This window comes from Mauremys mutica, chromosome 2 (genome assembly GCF_020497125.1).
Source record: "Mauremys mutica isolate MM-2020 ecotype Southern chromosome 2, ASM2049712v1, whole genome shotgun sequence".
Taxonomy (NCBI): Eukaryota; Metazoa; Chordata; order Testudines; family Geoemydidae; genus Mauremys; species Mauremys mutica.
Window position 1 is genome coordinate 140,867,258 of NC_059073.1, and position 21,207 is coordinate 140,888,464.

Sequence of the window (21,207 nt, forward strand, 5' to 3'; positions counted from 1 at the left end):
CTTTGGTAAAATATCAAGGAGATGATTGGACATAGATGTAATATACCTGCCTAGACACTTCTGAGCATGTCTGTGTCACCACAGGCCAGCAGTAAATCACCAGCCTCCATGAGCAAAGTGGATGCAGGAAAGGAATTGGTTGAGGGATGTCTGAATGAGAATGCCTCCCAGGAGTACTCTTGGGGACAGGACAGTTTACATGCTACGCCTTGCAGAGGGCTGAGCTTTAATTAACAATGTAGCCCACAGTGCTCTACAACTGTTCTAGGGTCTTTATTCAATTTAACTGTTCTAGGGTAGTCCAGTCAGAACTCAGACTTCTTATAAATGTTGAATTTTTCTTCCTAGCCAGGGATTCATTAACAGAAGGTGGGTGAACTGAAAGGGACTTAGCTTCTAGCAGAAGTAATCTGGAAATATGTGGAAATGGTGCAGTCATGCCACTGTTGCTGGTTCTCAATAGATTTTTCTTCATTAGGGCATTCAAAAACAATAACTCATCCTGATATGTGTTCAGCTGAAGCTCCCGTTTATTTAAATCACTTTCCTTTCCCCCCTTCACTTCTCAGATAATAGCTCATTAATAGTTTCTTCCTGGAAATCACAGTTTAAAAAACTAAAATTGGGAACTGAGACAATAAATTTCTAGATAAGTAACTTGAAAAAAATATAATCAATAAAATCCTGGGTGGCAATAACGTAACTGTATTAACTTTATGGTGTCTGGTTAAACAATAGGTCCCTTCCTCCATTATTCTAAGTGTTGCTTCAGGAGATCTTTTTATAGACTATTTTTTTCTTTTTATGGTGAAACTGTAAACAGGCAGTTAAACTAATATTTGGTATGTTCAGCTGGCTTCTATTTTATAGATTCCTCTGATAAAAGATGATTGTAGCTTCTAAAGCCCTGTTACAACTTGAAAGCTATGTACTGCAGAAGCATCTTTTCCATTATAGCCCAGTGCTGTGTTGAGTAAAATAGGTTACGTACAGGCGAGGTTAGTTATAGTGTTGCGGGGGGAGGGAGGGAGTTCCAAACAAAGAACAAACAAATTGATCCTGCTTTCCAATCGCTGCAGCCACAAGAGTCTGCAATTGCAGGATCGAGCGGGGCCAAAATCAGCCCCATGATGTAGAGAAATGGTTTGTTTGACTTGTGGCTTGTCTTATAAGTGAACACAGGGTAGAAAACTTGCATCTTATTCCTTCATTAAATTCCCCATTTTTAACTGGTCATTGTACACAGCCAGAATGAGCCTGGCCCTTGTTCCAGTGCACAGATGTGTGTGCGTGTGTGTGGTGGTGGGGGAAGACTCAAGCAGCTTTGCATTCTGGTCAGCCAGGCATGGGCGGTGGGTAGACCCCCCTTCAGGGAGGCTAGCCCTGCAGCCCCACCCCTTCTGCAGAAGCCACTCCTCCCCCCACATGGCTAGAGACATGAGCCTCTCCCCCCCTCGCTCCCCCCGTGGCTGGAGAAGCCGTGGGCAAGCTGGAACCCTGAGCCCCCCGCACCACCAAAGAAGCCCCACGCCAGCCCCAGCTGGCCGACCAACCCAAGCAACCCCAGCCAAGCCGTCCAGCCTAGAGCCTTCCGTGGCCTCTTATACCCACTGCCCATGCAGCCAGGTACTTACATTTCAAGAACCCTGGGTTGCCCCTGCTCAATGTCCCTCCTTGCGCGGGTTGAGGACAATCATACTCCTTTTGCTCAAGAACTACTCTCTGCATGCAACCTTGTGGGAGCAAACTACTCCAAATGGAGTAAGCAAGAAGCAAAGCCATAACCTCCACACCAACCATGGCTTAGAAGGGGAAGCAGAGTGCGTCATTCCGTTAGAGGGTTCCCCATTTCCCACTTTCCAGATGGGGATCTGAGGCACGGAGAGATTAAGGCCGAGAATCTCAAAGGCATAGGTGCTGGAACTAGGGGTGCTGCAAAATAACCCTAATATCAATCATGTTGGACTGTACACTCTATGGGGCAGGGACTGTGTATTTTAATGTGCTTGCACAGCACCTAGTGTAAGGGGGTCCTATAAATAATAAATGACTTTAAGGAAAGGGCTTTCTGCTATTCAGAAACACACGGCATAGAAAAAAAAGATTATTCCTTCTGAAAGCCTGGAAACAAAATTCTGCTGCCAGGGGAAGAAATATTGTAAAAACCAAGCTGTTCTCCAATGCTTCACTTCAAAATTTCTCAGTGTTAAAGCAGGCTCTCTAAACTGTGGCACCCACAGGGACTTCATGTTGCTGTTATAGTTTTCAGTCAGGTAAAATGATTTGCTACCCAGGCTTAAACTGTCTCCTAAAAACAAAGAGCCGGGTACTTACATTTCAAGTGCCCAGGCTTGTTGCAATTGGAAAAAAAAATAAAAAGGAAATGGAGGATATTAACTCCCTCTCTTTCTTGCTTTTATTGTCTTTATTGATCGGGGGATTAATATTAGGAGCAGAGCTCCTCTCTCACCACGTCACTTTTGGTTTGCTCTACACGCAGGCATCACAAATTCAGTTCTTCTTTTGACCTGTTATTGTTCCATCCCAGAAGGAAGCGTCCTGCAGAATTTAATAGGGATGAAGCCAACAGGGTTCTATACAACTTTAATAGGACTCTAAAGTAATGGCTCTAAAGTCTTGTAGCAAAAAAGAGAGACTTTCTAGAGGTGTTTGGAGCCATCCTATTGAATCCTATGGCAGGGAGATGATTCTTCGTTTAGTTCTATAGATTTGAAAATCATACACAAAGGATTTTGTTCTTTATTAAAGAGCACTTTTCCCTGAGGAAAATGTATGTGTTAAGGACCATATTTTTAAGGTATTTAGATGCCTAACTTCTATGGTTTTAGACAGTTTAAATCCTTTAACATTCTGGCCTTAAATGGTTTGGTAAACATGGATGAGATTACTCATGTGCTTTAAATAAAGCATGTGCTTAGGCACTTTGCTGAACTGAGGCCCTAGTTACCAACAACACCACACAAAACCAACTGTCTCCCCACTCCTTACGTCCCATCTCACCCCAGACACTTTCTCTAGGCTGAAATCAGTCTTACTTAACTCCTCCTAGGGCTGATACTCCTTGCAGTGATAGCAGTTTAACACAGATATAGCTGAATTGACTTTGGCCATGTCTTCACTTGCCATTTAAAGCGGAAAAAGTCCCTTTTTTGTGCAAAACCCACAGGACCGTCTACCCTTGCCAATGACTTTTTGCAGCGAAACGCGGACATTTCACTGCAAAAGGAAAACCACCTCCACGAAAGGCATACAGCTCTTACCGGTGATGCTTTTGCAGTGATGTGCAAGTGAAGACACTTTCTTCCTGCTTACACAGCTTTTAGCCTCCAGAGGAATCCCACAGTGCCTAGGTGACCACTCTGCCCAGCAGTCCTTCTTGTTTTCTTGGCAAGTGCTCATGTATCATCTGGCCAGGTGACAATGCCTGCTCCATGGAGCAAAGGATCCCCTGCTTGGAGCAATGCTGAGCTACTGAAGTTTATCAGTGTTTGGGAGAGAGGAGGCTGTGCAGGGACCCAGGATGCCCCACGAACAGCACTGCCCTCTTCCTACAAGACCCATCGTCAAAATGGAGAGCACTGCACTGTGGGATAGCTGCCCTAGAGTGCTGCTGTCATCCCCGATGGATGTACTGCTAGTGTAAACACTCTCTGATGCCTGAGGAATTAAGTGAGTACACAAACCAGCGCTTTACTCTCACCAGTTCCCTATCACTGGTGAAACTTACAGCGCAAAACCTCTGCAAATATAGACAGACTCGGAAGGAGTGCTTCAGGATTTACACATGTGTGATAGCCCTATTGCTGTTAAGAGGACGACAGACTGAGTAAAGCAGCTTGTCATGTGGCAGAGGCTCTTCTCTAAGTGAAACCGATGGAAATCAGGAATAGTGCCCCTGGACTCATGGAGCTACACCAGTCTGCACCATAGTATCTCTACAAACACTTCTGTGAGACAGGGCAGTATTATTATCCCCATTTTACAGAGGGGTAACTGAGGCACAAAGAAAGGAGAAGTGACTTGCCCAAAGTCACACAGGAAGTGCATGGCAGAGCAAAGAATTGAACTGAGGTCTCCCACAGCTTAGACTGATGCCCTCACCACTGGACCATCCTGCCCTTCTGAAGCCACCCTGCTCTTTTCTTTAAATGGCCTTGCACACCTTGAAATGGCAATGCTAGAAAACAACGGTCTCCCGCACCTAACAAATTTTGATTGTTTCCTTTAGAAACAAGCAGCTGCTACTAACAAAAACTATTTGTCAGTTGTTTTGTGTGCCTAGCAGCTAATTGTTCCTCTAGGTGAAGCAAGCAAATGAGTTAGGTTTTTTTTATTTTCATGGGGAACAAACTACATGCTAATTTCTCCCTAGGAGTCTGCGCCTCTTATTCTGCCCTTGTTTTACTTCTCTTATGCTTAACAAGATAAAGAATTATAACAGCAATGAAATTTACAAGCCTGACTCACTCCAGGTACCAAAGGAAGTTAGGGCAAAACCTGGCAGAAGGAACCCGCTAATGGAAAGCAGCCTCTCTTCCATCAGGATGTTCAAAGGTAAGCTGCCAGTGCAGCCACAATTTGACTCCTCACCCCTCCCCTCCCCGTCCCTGGGCACAATAGCAAGAGGAGAGCAGGGGAGAAATTGTGAGTCTCTGAGGCCTGGTCCACACTAGGACTTTAATTCGAATTTAGCAGCGTTAATTCAAATTAACCGTGCACCCATCCACACCACGAAGCTATTTAAGTCGATATAGAGGGCTCTTTAGTTCGACTTCTGTACTCCTCCCCGACGAGGGGAGTGGCGCTAAATTTGACATGGCTATGTCGAATTAGGCTAGATGTGGATGCAAATCGACCTTAGTAGCTCCGGGAGCTATCCCACAGTGCACCACTCTGTTGACGCTCTGGACAGCAGTCCAAGCTTGGATGCTCTGACCAGCCACACAGGAAAAGCCCCGTGGAAATTTGAATTCCTTTTCCTGTCTGGCCAGTTTGAATCTCATTTCCTGTGTGGACGTCGTGGCGAGCCCAGCAGCACTGGCAGCGATGCAGAGCTCTCCAGCAGAGGTGTCCATGCAATCTCAGACTAGAAAGAGGGCCCCAGCATGGACTGACCAGGAAGTCTTGGATCTGATCGCTGTGTGGGGCGAGGAGTCTGTGCTTTCGGAGCTGCGCTCCAACAAACGGAATGCAAAGACCTACGAGAAGGTCTCCAAAGCCATGGCACTCAGAGTATACAGCCGGGATACAACGCAGTGCCGCGTGAAAGTCAAGGAGCTGAGACAAGGCTACCAAAAAATCAGAGCGGCAAACGGACGCTCCGGAGCCCAGCCCCAGACATGCCAGTTCTACGAGGCACTGCATGCCATTCTCGGTGGGTCTGCCACCACTGCCCCACCAGTATGCGTGGACTCTGAGGATGGGATAGTGTCGACGGACTGTTCCTCGGAAATGTTCGCGGACGGGGAAGATGAGGAGGACGAGGCACTCGACAGCGCTTACAACGCTGATTTCCCCGACAGCCAGGATCTCTTCATCACCCTCACTGAGATCCCCTACCAACCCTCCCCAGCCATTACCCCGGACCCTGAATCAGGGGAAGGATCAGTCGGTAAGTGCTTTAAACATGTAAACATTTTTTTCTAACAGAACAGGAATATTAACTATGCGAAAAGAAAGTCAATATATATGGGGATGGAACAGAAATCCTCTTGGGAGTTTTCCGAGAAGCTCTCCTGCAGGTAATCGAAAAGCCTACGCATGAGGTTCCTGGGGAGAGCTGCCTTATTGGGTGCTCCATAGTAGCACACTTTTCCGCGCCAGGCTATCATCAGGTACTCCGGGAGCATTGCCTCCACGAGCATGGCCGCATAGGCCCCTGGTTTGTGCTGGTTTTCACGCAACATGCGCTCTCTATCTGCTTCAGTGACCCTCCTCAGGGTGATCTCGCTCGGAGACTCCTGCATTTAATTACAGTAATTTGTGTACTATTAGTATTGGGAGTGCTTCACTGTTCCTTTGCATAACAATGAGCGTCACTTTACAGCCACGTGGTGGAGGCTGCAGAGTGGCATCATACAGGGATCTTTCCCAGGGAACAGACGCGAGGGGGTGCAACAGGGGCAGAGTTTATGCTTTCAGGATTGCCTGTAGCAAGAGGACAGTGGTATACATTGACTTTTAAGCAGCCAAAAGTTTTTGGCTTTACCATGCCTGGCTGCTCCACGGATTCTGCTGTCCCGCCCCGCTTGTCTGGTCTGCAGTGCAATCCCCCAGGCAATGAAAGCGAATTCCGAAAATTCGAACTTTCCCTGAGTGAGTGCTGTGCATGGTCTTGTTCATAGAGACTGACTAGACTATGTTTCCTCTTTGCGGAAATGTATCTTTATAAGGAAGTCAATCCCATTTTCCCATCACACAGCTGCACCTGTATCCCGACCTGCTCCAGCATGCCCCTCAGAGAGGCTGGCGCAGATTAGGCGGCGCAAGAAAAAGACACGGGACGAGATGTTCGCAGAACTTATGGGCTGCTCCCGAGCTGATGCGGCCCAGCAGAGCCAGTGGAGGGAGAACCTCTCTCTGCAGCAGCGCTCACACAGCGAACGGGAGGACAGATGGTGTCTGGAGGACCAGCAGGCGACTCAAATGCTGCTTGGACTAATGAGGGAGCAAACGGACACACTCAGGCGCCTTGTGGATGTTCTGCAGGACCGCAGGCAGGAGGACAGAGCCCCCCTGCAGTGTATCTGCAACCGCCCTCCCCCGCCACAAAGTCCCATACCCCCCCTCACCCAAAATAACAAGAAGGAGGTGCGCCAGAGGCCGTGAAAACTGTCACTCCACCCCAGCAGAGTGCTCAAGTACCAAAAAGCTCTTATTCGCTAAATTTTGAGAAGTCCTTCCCTTCCTGGATCACCCAAGCCCAAATCCCAGTTTCGTTCCCTCACTGTGTAGTTGATTATTAAAAATAGTTTGCTGTTCATTACTGTTTCCGCCATGTTTCTTTACAGAAGACTTTGTGTGAAGGGGGGGGAGGGGTTTGGTAATTGCATAGGACGGTCACCATTACCTGGATACATGGGGGCAGGATCTACAGCAGGTCACACACACAGTGCAGTCACTAGGCACCCTGGTCAGTCTGGGAGGTGTTTTTCATGTTCTGTGCATAGGCGGCAGGTGCCCTGCTCCAGCTATATTTGGAGCTGGGTCTCTCCCCAGCTCCTGCCTGGATCGGGCCCTGGTCCCCACGGGTCTCCCCCCGCCCCGCCGCACTCTGTACCTGCCTGACAGTAGAGCGGCTCCCCGCAGAAATGCTATCTGGTGCCCCAGGGTCCTAGTGCCTGCCATCCACAAATGGCAAGGCAGGCTGCCCTTACCCTGCCCTTCCACCATAGCCCTGAGCCTCTCCAATGCCCCAAGCCCTCAGCCCCAGCCAGAGCCCTCATCCCCCTACACCTCCTCCCCCTTCCCACACACCCTTCACCCCTTCCTACTCCCCTTCCTACTCCCCCACCCCCAGCCCAGAGCCTGCACCCCTCACCCTCACCCCTTCCTTCACACCCACCTGTAAACATAGCCCCCGCACACAGAGTCCCGAAAAGGAGGGATGGCAGTCTCCGTTGAAACAACCAGTCCGGCAGTGCAGACCGCTCTAGGGGCAGGAGCCTGTCATTCCTCAAGTGTAGAAGCAGTCTGTACATCACTGCACACCCTACCCACCACAGTCTGCGTCCCTGTTTCAACCCTTTAACGCAAATTCATTAGTAAAGAAAACGTTGCTAATTAACAATATTCCAATAAGTTTATTTTTAAACGTGTGTTGGAAGGGGGGAAATGTGGTGAACGGGGTATGTAACCGCAGAAGAAAGTCAACAGTAACTGAAGCAGGGGCAGGTTCAGCTTCTCTGTAAAGAACCTGAACAGTCACAGGTTACCCTGCAACCTGAGGAACCTAGCTTTCAAAGCTTCCCGGATGCACAGCGCTTCCCGCTGGGCTCTTCTAATTGCACGGGTGTCTGGCTGAGCGTAATCAGCAGCCAGGCGATTTGCCTCAACCTCCCATCCCGCCATAAAGGTCTCCCCCTTGCTCTCACAGAGATTGTGGAGCACACAGCAAGCTGCAATAACAATGGGGATATTGCTTTCGCTGAGATCCGAGCGAGTCAGTAAGCTTCGCCATCTCCCCTTGAGACGTCCGAAAGCACACTCCACCACCATTCTGCACTTGCTCAGCCGGTAGTTGAAGAGCTCCTTGTCACTGTCCAAGGCGCCTGTATAGGGCTTCATGAGCCAGGGCATTAGCGGGTAGGCTGGGTCCCCGAGGATCACTATAGGCATCTCCACATCCCCAACAGTTATTTTGTGGTCCGGGAAGAAACTACCTTCCTGCAGGCATCTAAACAGACCAGAGTTCCTGAAAACACGCGCGTCATGAACCTTGCCCGCCCACCCGACGTTGATGTTAGTAAAACGTCCCCTACGGTCCACCAGTGCTTGCAGCACCATTGAAAAGTAGCCCTTTCGGTTAATATACTGGCTGGCCTGGTGGTCCGGTCCCAGGATAGGGATCTGAGTCCCATCTATAGCCCCACCGCAGTTTGGGAATCCCATCGCGGCGAAGCCATCTATGATGACCTGGATGTTTCCCAGGGTCACTACCTTTGAGAGCAGTAGCTCAACGATTGCGTTGGCTACTTGCATCACAGCAACCCCCACGGTAGATTTGCCCACGCCAAAGTGGTTCGCTACTGACCGGTAGCTGTCTGGCGTTGCAAATTTCCAGAGGGCTATGGCCACTCGCTTCTGCACAGTCAGGGCTGCTCGCATCTGGGTGTCCTTGCGCTTCAGGGCAGGGGACAGCAAGTCACAGAGTTCAAGGAAAGTGCCCTTACGCATCCTGAAGTTTCGTAGCCACTGTGATTCATCCCAGACCTGCAGCACTATGCGGTCCCACCAGTCCGTGCTTGTTTCCCGGGCCCAGAATCGCCGTCCCATAGCATGAACATGACCCATTGCCACCATGATCTCCACGGCGCGGCGTACCGTGCTTTCTGAGAGGTCTGTGCCACTCTGAGACTTCATGTCCTCACCGCGCTGCCGGAGCCTCCTCGCCCGATTTCTCAGCATCTGACTGTTGAAGAGGTGGATGATAAGGTGCGAGGAGTTGACAACGGCCATATGTGCAGCGATGATCGCAGCAGGCTCCATGATCGCAGTGGAGTGCTGTGGCGTCCGCGCTGTCACTAACAGGAAAAGTGCGCGAACTGATTTCCCGCTGGCGGGAGTGACGGTTGAATGCTGACAGTTACCCAAGACCACTCTCGACACAGTTTTTCCCCCAGCATGCATTGGGGGGAAATCCCAGAATTCCAATGGGCAGCGGGGAGTGCGGGAACTGTGGGATAGCTTCCCACAGTGCACCGCTTCCAATTTCGACACTTGCCCCGTTAGTGTGGACTCACAAAGTCGAATTAGTGTCCTTACTGTGGACAGACAAATTCGACTTTGTAAGGTCGATTCTACAAATTCGACTTAAGTTGATTCGAACTACTCTTGTAGTCTAGACATACCCTGAGACACAGTTCTTCCCAGGGGAAAAAAAAAAGAGTCCTTGTGGCACCTTAGAGACTAACAAATTTATTTGGGCATAAGCTTTCGTGGGCTAGAACCCACTTCATTGGATGTATGAAGTAAAAAATACAGGAATAGGTATAAATACATGAAAGGATGGGGGTGTTTTACCAAGTGTTAGGTCAGTCTAATGAGATAAATAAACTAACAGCAGGATACCAAGGAAGGAAAAATAACTTCCTCTAAGGCTCATTCTAGCCCTAATTTATCATCTTATAATAATAACGCATAAAGAGAGGACTGGAGTAGTGACTGGGCACAATGAGCCCCTGCTCCCAGAAGTACATGATGGAGTCAGAATATCAACTTTCACATTTTATATACATGGGTGTGTTTCTGGAAGAGCTTGAAATTATAGAATGTTAACAAGGCAGTGACTTCTACCTGAGCAAAGGGAGGCGCAGCTGTTGCTATAACCAGGGAAGAAGCAGCCACCTGGCCTCATAACCATCACCGGCAGAAAAGAGGTCCCAGGTGCTGCTCCGTGGTAGGGAGACGCACACTACAACTGAGCCCCTGGCTTGGGGTCCTGTGCATGGGTGGCGTCATTACCTTGATCCAGCCCTGAATAAAGTTAGCCTGTTATTCTGTAAGGCTATTTGATATTCTCTGGGTTGTGCACCAAGATCAGAACGAGAATATCTAGCCTCCATTTCTTTCCCAACTACCAACACAAATTAAATAAATAAATCAACTTGTTTTTGCTGCTTTTCATGAAAATTTATCAGATATCATTTCTGAGGGTCTGATGTTTTGCTTTGACCTGATTCCTAACTGCCTACAATCTGCCACAAATCATAATCAGAAAGCTCTTTTTCTTTTTAATAGTACCCCCTGCCCATCCACTCATGAAAATGTTCCCATGCAACCTTCATTTTCCTTTGTGAATATTCAGGCTAAAAACTATAACACCCTCCAGCATCAACTGCATCAGTCATTAACTCTCCACTTTTCTTTCTTCATGACCCCACAAATGCAGAGAGATTCTGAGAGCTGCAAGGTTAACAACTTCATGGTGTGAAAAGCAGAAATGGAAAAACAACAAACACAATTGGGGAATATCACTGGCAAGTCCTTATGTTGTAAGAAAACACTCAGGTGCACAGCAAAGTAGAACAAAACACTTCCATCTCTTAGAGGAAAGGGGTGACTAGATTTCCACAAAGTTCCTTAAAAATCTTATATTAGGTGGGCTAGGTTCTTTGCTGATATAACTGTGTTGACTTTCACAGACCTACACGAGCAATGAATTGGGATGGATATTTCTATGGAAAAAAATTGAAATTGGTTCTTGATAAGCAAGCCTGATCAAACCTGTTTAGATAAAATAAGTAATCACTCTTTCATTTTGAAACTTCATCCCCCCAAAAGGTGTATAGACCACATGACTGGGAGTCAGGGCCCTTGGGTTCTATTCCAGCTCTACCATTGCCCTGCTGGGTAACTTTGGGCACATCAGCTGACCGCCCTGTTTGTCTGTCTTGTCTATTTAATTATAGGTTCTTTAGGTTATGGAGTGTCTCTCACTATGTGACTGAATAGTGTCTGGAATAATGGGACCACCATCTTGGAATGCCCAAACATTCAAAAATCACAAGTCTGCCCCCTACAACCTATGACATAAAAAAAAAAAACTCATGATTTTTAAGCTAAAGAAATAATTGCTCTTTTAATTGGCCTTCTGGGTTTTGTGACTTTAAAAATACAAAAAAAAATCAAATATCACAAGACTCACAATACATCATGCGAGTTTGGCAATTCTGCTGTTGCAATGCTAATTATAAAGTTTAAACTAAAGTTGGAAGATTTTCAGAGATCATCATTCAGTTCATATATCAATCCTCCAATCCAATCTTTCCTTCAGCAAAGAATGGTCTTGTTTTGTTGTTACTCTTTTAATTAAGTAAAAACTCAATGGATTTAATATTTCAATGCAAGGACGGACTTACAGGTTAGAGGCAATATTAAGAGGGGTACTCTATATCAGAATATTTAATATTAACATTTTGCATTGAATGACCATCTGATAGTGACTCATTGCCAAACAAACTTTAGTAGGACTCTTCACGTGTTCAAAGTTGACTATGCTGGATCAGGTCTAGATGAATGGTTGTCCATCTCCATTCTTATCCCCTTGGTTTGTGGACTCAACCAATGAGAAGATCTTGGAGTTTTGTCTTGGGAACGGGGCCAGTAGAAATGTTTCCATCTAAATTTTTCTCAAGAGATAACTGGGATTTTGATTAAATGGAACATTTAACAGGAATTTCACCAACATTCAGAGATTTTTGACAAAAAGTCAAAATTTTCTGGGTGAGACGGGGAAGAGGGGAATCCAACCAGCTCTTAGGAGGAATTCTCTGATATTTTGGCATGCATATTATTTCTTCTTTTTTTAAATTGTATTTTGCAAAGAAGGAAAAAATAATTAAAAAAGACAGTAAACATATTGTTCATAATATTGTAAACAAAAAATATTACAACCCTTTGAAAGCAAAATCAATTCCCTTATTGACTTTTCCCCCCCTCCATGGTGCAGATTCTCTTCTTCATTACCAGCAGTTTATTCATGTGTACTGTGGCATCTGGCATTGATTTTTTTCTTCATTTATTTATTTATTTTTAAAGAATAAAAACCACACGGAAGCACTCTCTTCACAGAGAAAGAATAAAATACCACATAGGCTCTGTAAGCAGATATATGAAATGAAAAGAGGTCAAATTTGGAGGACATGCATGAATTTTTGCAATGGTTTTACAGTGGAACAAGTTACATAAATGTATAGGATTAGCTGAAGTTCAAGCAAGATCATCCATATTGAAGCTGGACAAGTCTAATGAATTTTATCATGGGGATCTTGGGAGCTTGCATAGTTACATTTGCAGTGTAATGGTTCTATTGACATTGTATTGGGTGTGAAGGACCCCATAAAATGATAAGAGAAGTATTATGATAGTGAGCTATTCCCATGGTTCTGTCTGTACCAGCCCAAAACCTTGCTTTCCGGTACACCAGTGTCACTCTGAAAGAACAGCAGTGGCATTGGCTTAGTTGGTATTTATCCTAGAATAACAAAGAACAGAATTTGGTTGATTGTATGCACTATACTTGGAGAGAAATGATGGGGTCTTACGGTTAAGGCACTGGATGGAGATGTGAAACTGAGACAAAGATTTCATTCTTACCTCTGCTACAGACTGGCCAAATTACTCAGTCTCTGTGACTCAGTTCCCCATCTGTAAAATAGGAATAATCATCCTTCCATTCTTCCACCTGTTGTATCTGTTTTAGGGGGATGATCCAAACAATGAAAAAAACTCCCACTGACTACAGCTTTGGAGCAAGCTCTTATACTATAAACTCTTCACGGCAGGAACTTGTCTCTTAAGAAGTACCTGGAGAGTACCTAGCTCAATGGGACCCCAATTACAGCTCTAGAGGTTGCTGTAATGCAAATATCCTGCACAAACAATACATAAAATCCCACTGATTTCACCATGTTTGTGCATTAATTGTGTCTAGTGTTTTTCTTTATAAATAGCTGATTGGCCTGAACAGATTTAAAAGAATCAAAGAACTATATTTAAAGCACTTCATTGCATCTAGATTATGCCATCTGAATAAACCGTAACATCACCCATTGTCCAGAGATCAGCAAAGTAGGGTACAGTTAAGTATAGCTTCACACAGGAAGATAGGAATTGCCTGATTGGATCAGACCCCTAGTCCATCTAGTCCAGAATCCTGTGTCTGACAGTGGCCAGTAGCAGGTGCTTCAGAAGAAGGTGTCAGAACCCCACAGTAGGCAGATGTGGGATAATTCGACAACAACGTGGGTATCATCCTGATCTCTGGGAGTTTGTCTTCACTGCAACTGTTAGATCAGATAAGTACAGAAGTTACTCCATTTGTTCTAGCCTGGCTCCAGTAAGAGTGATCAAACTGGGAAACAACACTGAAGCTATGCAAAGTGATTTCATTAGCACCACAAAGTGGTTGCATTAGCCGTTGATTTTTTGGTAACTCAGCAGCAGCATACCCACTGCATTACCATCTCCAGCATCAGCAGCACTCGAGCTTCAAACCAGCTAGCTTGAGCTTAAAGCACTTGTTAACCTAAAAGAGAGATTTTTGTGTGTGGACAGGAGTCAAGTAAGGGTGAAAACTCGAGTTTTAGCTCAAGCCAACACTGTAGTGAAGTGGCGTCCTAAGAGTTAGAGACCAGATTAAAACCTGAAAGGCCCAGAAGCCTGAGATTTAACATCCATTCCAGTTTGTTGTCATTATTTGTTGTTATTTTTAATAACAGCTCTGGATGTTCTTGATATACATCTAACTATGCAATCCCTTTTAAAATCTTGTTAAGTTCTTGGGCTCAACTTCCCATGGTCACGTGTTCCACAGTTTTAATCACATGTGTGAGAAAGGCACATGAATAATTTATAAGTGAATCACATTGATAGTGTCAGTGTAATTACTCTAGAGGCCAAATCCTATCCTCATTTCACTGAAGATAGAGCAACAGGGAGCTGCTGCTGTGATGACTGGAGAAGATAATTTTGCTCTGTGTGGCTGAAATTAACAACTGTGGAGGGGCAGTGTGAGACCTCTGCACCACTTATTTCCCACTCAAGATGAATCCCTCCCTAAAGTGCAGTGTATATACATACCACCCCATCAGATAGGCACAATCTAGCAATTGGGAGTCAAACTTGTTTGTTTATCAAGATACTTTTGCTCCACTAAGAACATTAATAGAACAGACAATATTTTTAAAGGGAGGCTAGGCATGGGAAGAGAGACAGATTACAGCACTATCCTCTGATCGTAAAATGGAATTCCTTTAATCCCATCAAAACCAGAGCTGGGAGGGGTTGCTTAGTTTGGTGTCTGACAGCCCTCCTTCTCCACCCCCCGCCAAAAAACCCCAAAACATTAAAAACAATGTTTTCTAAATGTTTCCCATGTAACTATTGACATGGAAAGTCTTTCTGGAAGCGAAGAGGCAAGCTGCCTATGGAATTCGCCACCAAATCATCCAGATTCCTTAGGTGGCTTTGAAAATCTCCGCTAGAGAATATTTTGATCTGATGCTACTGGGGAGGGGAAAGGAGAGGTATAGAACCTAGAACTGAAAAGAAAATCTCACCTCCCTCTGGAAAATACTTGTTTGCCTTCCCTCTTTGGAGGTTGCCCTATCTACTCTCAGGCCTTGTCTACACTACAAGACTATTTCGAATCAACTTAGTTCGAATTTGTGGATTCGACCTTATGAAGTCGAATTTGTGTATCCATACTAAATACACTAATTCGAATTTCTGAGTCCACATTCACGGGGCCAGCGTCGACTTTGGAAGCGGTGCACTGTGGGAAGCTATCCCACAGTTCCCGCAACCCCGCTGCCCATTGGAATGCTGGGTAGAGCCCCCAATGCCTGCTGGGGGGAGAAATGTGTCGAGGGTGGTTTTGGGTAAGTGTCGTCATTGAACCGTCAATCACAACCTCCCTCCCTCCCTCCCTCCGTGAAAGTGCCTGCGGGCAATCTGTTCGTGCACTTTTCTGGTCAGTGACAGCGCGGACGCCACAGCACTGCAAGCACGGAGCCCGCTACGATCATCGCCGTTTTCTCCTCCTCGCACTTTATCGTCCACGTCTTCCACAGTCAGCTGCTGAGAAATTGGGCTACTTTTCAATGGTGCTGCAAGCACTGGGGGACCATAGGGGACGTTTTACAAACATCAACGTCGGGTGGCCGGGCAAGGTTCATGATGTGTGTGTTTTCAGGAACTGTGGGCTGCTCAGACGCCTGCAGGAAGGTAGTTTCTTCCCGGACCACGAAATAACTGTTGTGGATGTGCAGATGCCTATAGTCATCCTCGGGGACCCAGCCTGCCCGCTAATGCACTTGCTCATGAAGCCCTATACAGGCGCCTGGGACAGCGACAAGGAACTCTTCAAATACCAGCGAGCAGCGAGCAGCGTGACCTGTGACTGTTCAGTTTCTTTACAGAGAAGCTGAACCTGCCCCTGTTTCTTTACCCAGTTACTGTTGACTCTCCTCTTCGGTTACATACCCCGTTCACCCCGTTACCCCCACTTCCAGCACACGTGTAAAAATAAAATACATGTCCCATTATTACTTAACAAAGGTTTCTTTATTCATGACTTTTCGTGAAAGGGTTGAAACTGGGACGCAGGCTGTGCTGGCTAGGGTGTGCGGTGATGTAAAGACCGCCTCTAAACTCAAGGAATGACAGGCTCCTGCTCCTAGAGCGGTCCGCAGTGCCGGAAGGCTTCTTTCAACGGAGCCTGCCATCCCTCTTTATGGAATTCTGTGTGCGGGCGGATATGTGACCTTGTGGTGGAGGAGGATGGATACAGATTCCTCAGCTGCGTGACTCAGCGGTCCAGGACAAGGACCGCTGTATAAGATCTGTAACCGCCCTCCCCCGCTGCAAAGTCACATCTCCCCCGCCCACACAGATCCTGGAAACCACCTCCAAAAACCGACCAGGTTGCCTACTGACTGCACCGTGTGTGTGACCTGCTGCTGATCCTGCCCCCGAGTCTGTACCCTGGGAAAGGTGACTGTCCTATGCAACTAACCACCCCCTTCCCCACGCCCCCCATTCGAACACAGTCTTCTTTGAAAAAACATAACGGAAACAGTAATTAACAGCAAATCATTTTTATTAATTAAGTAGACAGTTAGGGGATGGGACTGGGATTGGGACTACTGTGAGTCTGGAAGTGAAGGACTTCGGCAACTGTAGGGTATGAGAGCTTTTGGGTACTTGAGCACTGTGCTGTGGTGCAGTGACAGTATTCACGTCCCCGGCCGCCCCTCCTCCTGATTATTTTCAGTGAGGGGGGTATGGGACTTTGTGCCGGGGGAGGGCGGTTGCAGATACACTGCAGGGGGGCTCTGTCCTCCTGCGGTCCTGCAGAACATCCACAAGGCGCCTGAGCGTGTCCGTTTGCTCCCCCACTAGTCCAAGCATTGTTTCAGTCGCCTGGTTGTCTTCCTCACGCCACCTCTCCTCCCGTTCGCTGTGTGAGCGCTGGCACAGAGAGACGGTCTCCCTCCACTGGCTCTGCTGGTCCGCCTCTGCTAGGTAGCAGCCCATACGTTCCTCGAACATCTTGTCCCTTGTCTTTTTCTTTCGCCGCCTAATCTTCGCCAGCCTCTGCGAGGGGGATTCTGTGGCAGGTCTGGAGACAGTGGAAGCTGTGAGATGGGAAACAGGGAGTGAATTCCTTGGAAAGATACATTTTTGCGAACAATTAACTGAGTCTCGGCTGTCTCTGTGAATTCTGCATTGAGACCCCTGTGCCTGCTGGGGCAGAAATCATTTTCGCGGTGGATTCTGGGTAAATGTCGCCAGTCATTCCTTCCTCCGGGAAAGCAACGGCAGACAATCATTTCAAGCCCGTTTTCCCAGAATTGCCCTGGCATACGCCATAGCGTGGCAACCATGGACACTGTTTTGCCTTTTGTGTATGTCACCGTATGTGTACTAGATGCCGCTGACAGAGGCGGGCCAGCAGCGCTACACAGCAGCATGCTTTTGCTTTTGCATGACAGCAGAGATGGTTACCAGCCATATTGTACCATCTACCATACCATAAATTGGTAATAAGATGGTAATAAGATGGGCATGGTTACCTGTCCTTTTGCACTGCCCCATTTGGGGCTGTCATAAGTGCCCCTGGCCAAGCAGCCAGGGGCGCAAAAGCAAAAATTGGGAATGACTCCCTGAGTCAATCCCTCCTTTTTGGTATCTAAAAATAGAATCAGTCCTGCCTAGATTATGGGCAAGTGTACTAGAGAACCACTGTATCATAGAACCAGAGAGCACAGGTGCTCTGTGTCTGATCCTGCATAAATTATGAGCTGTATGCTATTCACAGGGGATGCTCCTGCAACAACACCACCTGTTCATTCCGTTCTTACCCCAGCCTTCCTGGGCTACCATACCATTGTCCCCCCACTTGTGTGATGAAGTAATAAAGAATGCAGGAATAAGACACAGTGACTTGTTTGTGAGAAATGACTGGAAGGAAGCCTCCAGCTGCAATGATAGTCCAGGCAGGACATTAAGGAGTGTGGATGAAGGAGCCCATCATCCCTCTGCTAGTCCAGGGGCAATTTAATCTTTTATTTACAATGAAGGGTGGGGGCTGATGGAGCTCAGCCCCCTGTTGCAATGATGAGGACGGTTACCAGCCATATTGTACCATCAGCCATCAAAAATTAGGGACAGGCGCCCTTGATTGACCTTACTGATACTAGTCGGCATGGTTACCAGCCCTTTTGCACTGCCCCATGTGCCAATAGGCTGATGATGAGGATGGATTTCCATCTTATTGTACCATCAGCCATCCATAGCGTGGGGGGAGCAAGGATGTTGGTGTTGAGTGCTGCACCATCGCGTCTATCTGCAGCATTCAGTAAAGATAGGGTGACATGTAAAAGAGTCAACAGAGGATTGTTTTCACTTCTGGTGGTGGGTGGGGTGTGTGCGCAAATTGCCGAACTATGCCCTGACCCACTGCAGACACTGTGTTTGGCCCTAGAAGCATTTGGAGCTCATCCAAGAATGCAAATACTTTTCGGAGACAGCAGGAACTGTGGGATACCTTGCGTCCTCATTCCCCCCTCCCTCCATGAGCGTCCATTATATTCTTTGGCTTTCCGTTACGCTCGTCACGCAGCTGCGTGCTGAGTCTGTGCTATGCCGTCTGTCCGTAGATTTCTTAAAAATACTTTGGACCAGGCGTAAAATTACAGTAATTACCCTAATTAGATGCAGGAGTCTCCGAGCGAGATCACCCTGAGGAGGGTCACTGAAGGAGATAGAGAGCGCATGCTGCGTGAAAGCTAGCACGAACCAGGGCCCGATGCAGCCGTGCTCGGGGAGGCAGTGCTCCCTGAGTTCCTCATGAAAGCCTCGCGCGGAAAACTGTGCTACCACGGAGCACCCAATAAGGCAGCTCTCCCCAGGAACCTCCTGCTGATGCTTTTCGATTAACGCAAGGAGAGCTTCGTGGAGATCTCCAAGGATGATTTCTGTTCTATCCCCATATCTAGAGAGCCCTCCTTTTCACAGAGTTAAGATTCCTGTTATATTAAGAATAAAAGTTAACATGGTTACAGCACTTACCGACTGCTCCTTCCCCTGATTCAGGGTCCGGGTTAATGGCCGGGGAGGGTTGTTGGGGGATCTCCGTGACGGTGATGAATAGATCCTGGCTGTCGGGGAAACCAGCGTTGTAAGCGCTGTCGCCTGCCTCGTCCTCCACAAACCCTTCCTCATCTTCCCCGTCTGCGAACATCACCGAGGAACTGGCCGTCGACACTGTCCCATCGTCAGAGTCCACGGTCACTGGTGGGGCAGTGGTGGCAGGCTCCTTAGCGTCCGTTTGCCGCTTTGATTTTTTGGTAGCCTTGTCTGGGGTCCTTGATTTTCACGCGGCGCTGCGTTGCATCCCGCCTGTATCCTCTGTCTCTCATGGCTTTGGAGACCTTCTCGTAGCTCTTTGTATTCCGTGTTTTGGAGCGCAGCTCCGAAAGCAGAGACTCCTCGCCCCTCACTCCGATCAGATCCAAGAGTTCCCGGTCAGTCTATGCTGGGTCCCTCTTTCTATTCACAGATAACATGAACTCCTCTGCTGGAGAGCTCTGCATCGTTGCAGGTGCTGCGGAGCTCGCCCCGATGTCCAGCCAGGACGTCAGATTCAAAGTGCCCAGACAGGAAAAGGAATTCAAATTTTCCCGGGTCATTTCCTGTGTGGCTGGTCAGAGAATCCAAGCTTGGACTGCTGTCCAGAGCGTCAACAGAGTGGTGCACTGTGGGATAGCTCCCGGAGCTACTAAGTTCGATTAGCATCCACACCTAGCCTAATTCGAGCTAGCCATGTCGAATTTAGCGCTACTCCACCTGTCGAGGTGGAGTACCAAATTCGAACTAAAGAGCCCTCTAGTTCGAATTAAATGGCTTCCTGGTGTGGACGGTTGAGCGGTTAGTTCGAATTAACGCTGCTAAATTCGAATTAAAGTCCTAGTGTAGACCAGGCCTCAGGATCTGATTTTGCTCTTTCTTGGCTGGTTACCTATTACAGAGGATAGCTGTGCTTGGTCGCAGATCCAGCAAATCTAATCAGAGTCTGCCCTGGGTTGCTAATAACCTAGGCCCTAATCCTGCAAACACTTACACCTGTGCTAAAAGTGATGCATGCACATAAGTGCTTGCAGGATCAGGGTGAAAATAGCAGTTGAGTATGGGACAGTGTCTACTACAATGGGGTCTGGGTCCATGATTAAGTCTCGGATGTGCTATGGTAGCATATCAGTAGATGCCTTTTCTCAAAAAGGTCTAGTGAATAAGGCATTAAACTCTATCAGGACACCTGGCAATTTTCATTCCTGGCAATTTCGGTGTTCCTAAATGCATCCTAGGAGGTTCTATCTGCAGTCTTCTCCTACGGACTAATGAGAGCTGAGGTTGCTCAGCAACTTTCAGGATTGGGCCTTAATAGCGGAAATCTTCTGGGAAATAAAAGCACAAAGGATATTCAAGAAAGCAATGCCAATTCAGGAATTCGCATCCCAGAGAATCCGTCTGCACTCTTGAGCAATTTAATCGTATGGCGCTTCCCCTGAGCATGTAAATGACTATTGATAATGCTATCTGAGGCTTATATACACACACACACACACATATACACACACACACGGTGAAGTATTAATGGATTGTACACTATTTTCTCATGCGAGACCTAATATTATTTGACCCAGCTACTTCTAAAAATAATAGACTAAATAAATCTCATTTATGCCATATCAGCAATATCTGACAGGGCGTTAATAGCCTCAACTACTCTTGATCTGATCTGAGTACACGGTAGAGAAAAACTCACAACAGCATTGGAGGCCATTGGGTCACAAAGAAGGTAGTATTTTCCCTTGCAATAAAAGGATGTCAGATAAAAACAAAGTACCTACTCTGAATCCAAAAGAGTTCAAGACACACGTAGATGGTGAAAGAATGTGTATGGATTTATTCCTAAAACGTATTCCATAACTGCACTGAACAAGAAAAATAATCAAATGTATTATTAATAGCCATCAATCTGTGGCAGGCTACAGAATCTAGCAGTGGTTTTCAACCTGAAGTCCACAGACCCCTGGGGGTTCACAGGCTATGCTAAGATTCCCAAAGGGATCCAGCACCTCCATTCAAAATATTTTAGGGGTCCACAAATGAAAAATAAACCACTGCTCTACAGCACTGACCAAAATAGGGCCATAAGTGTTCAAATGGAGAAGTCTATTCAAAGTCCATTAGAGCTGGGTGGTACCAGAATTTCAGTTTCAAGGGAATTTCCACAAGTATGATGATTTCCCCCATTCTGAAACCTAACAAACAAAAAACATTAACACTTTCTGCAAAATAAAACTTTGAGGAAGGGGAAAACAATATTTCAGGTTGATTAGAAGAGTTCGTTTAAACAAAATTAATAGGTTTTTTTCTGATTTTGACTTTTTAAAAAAT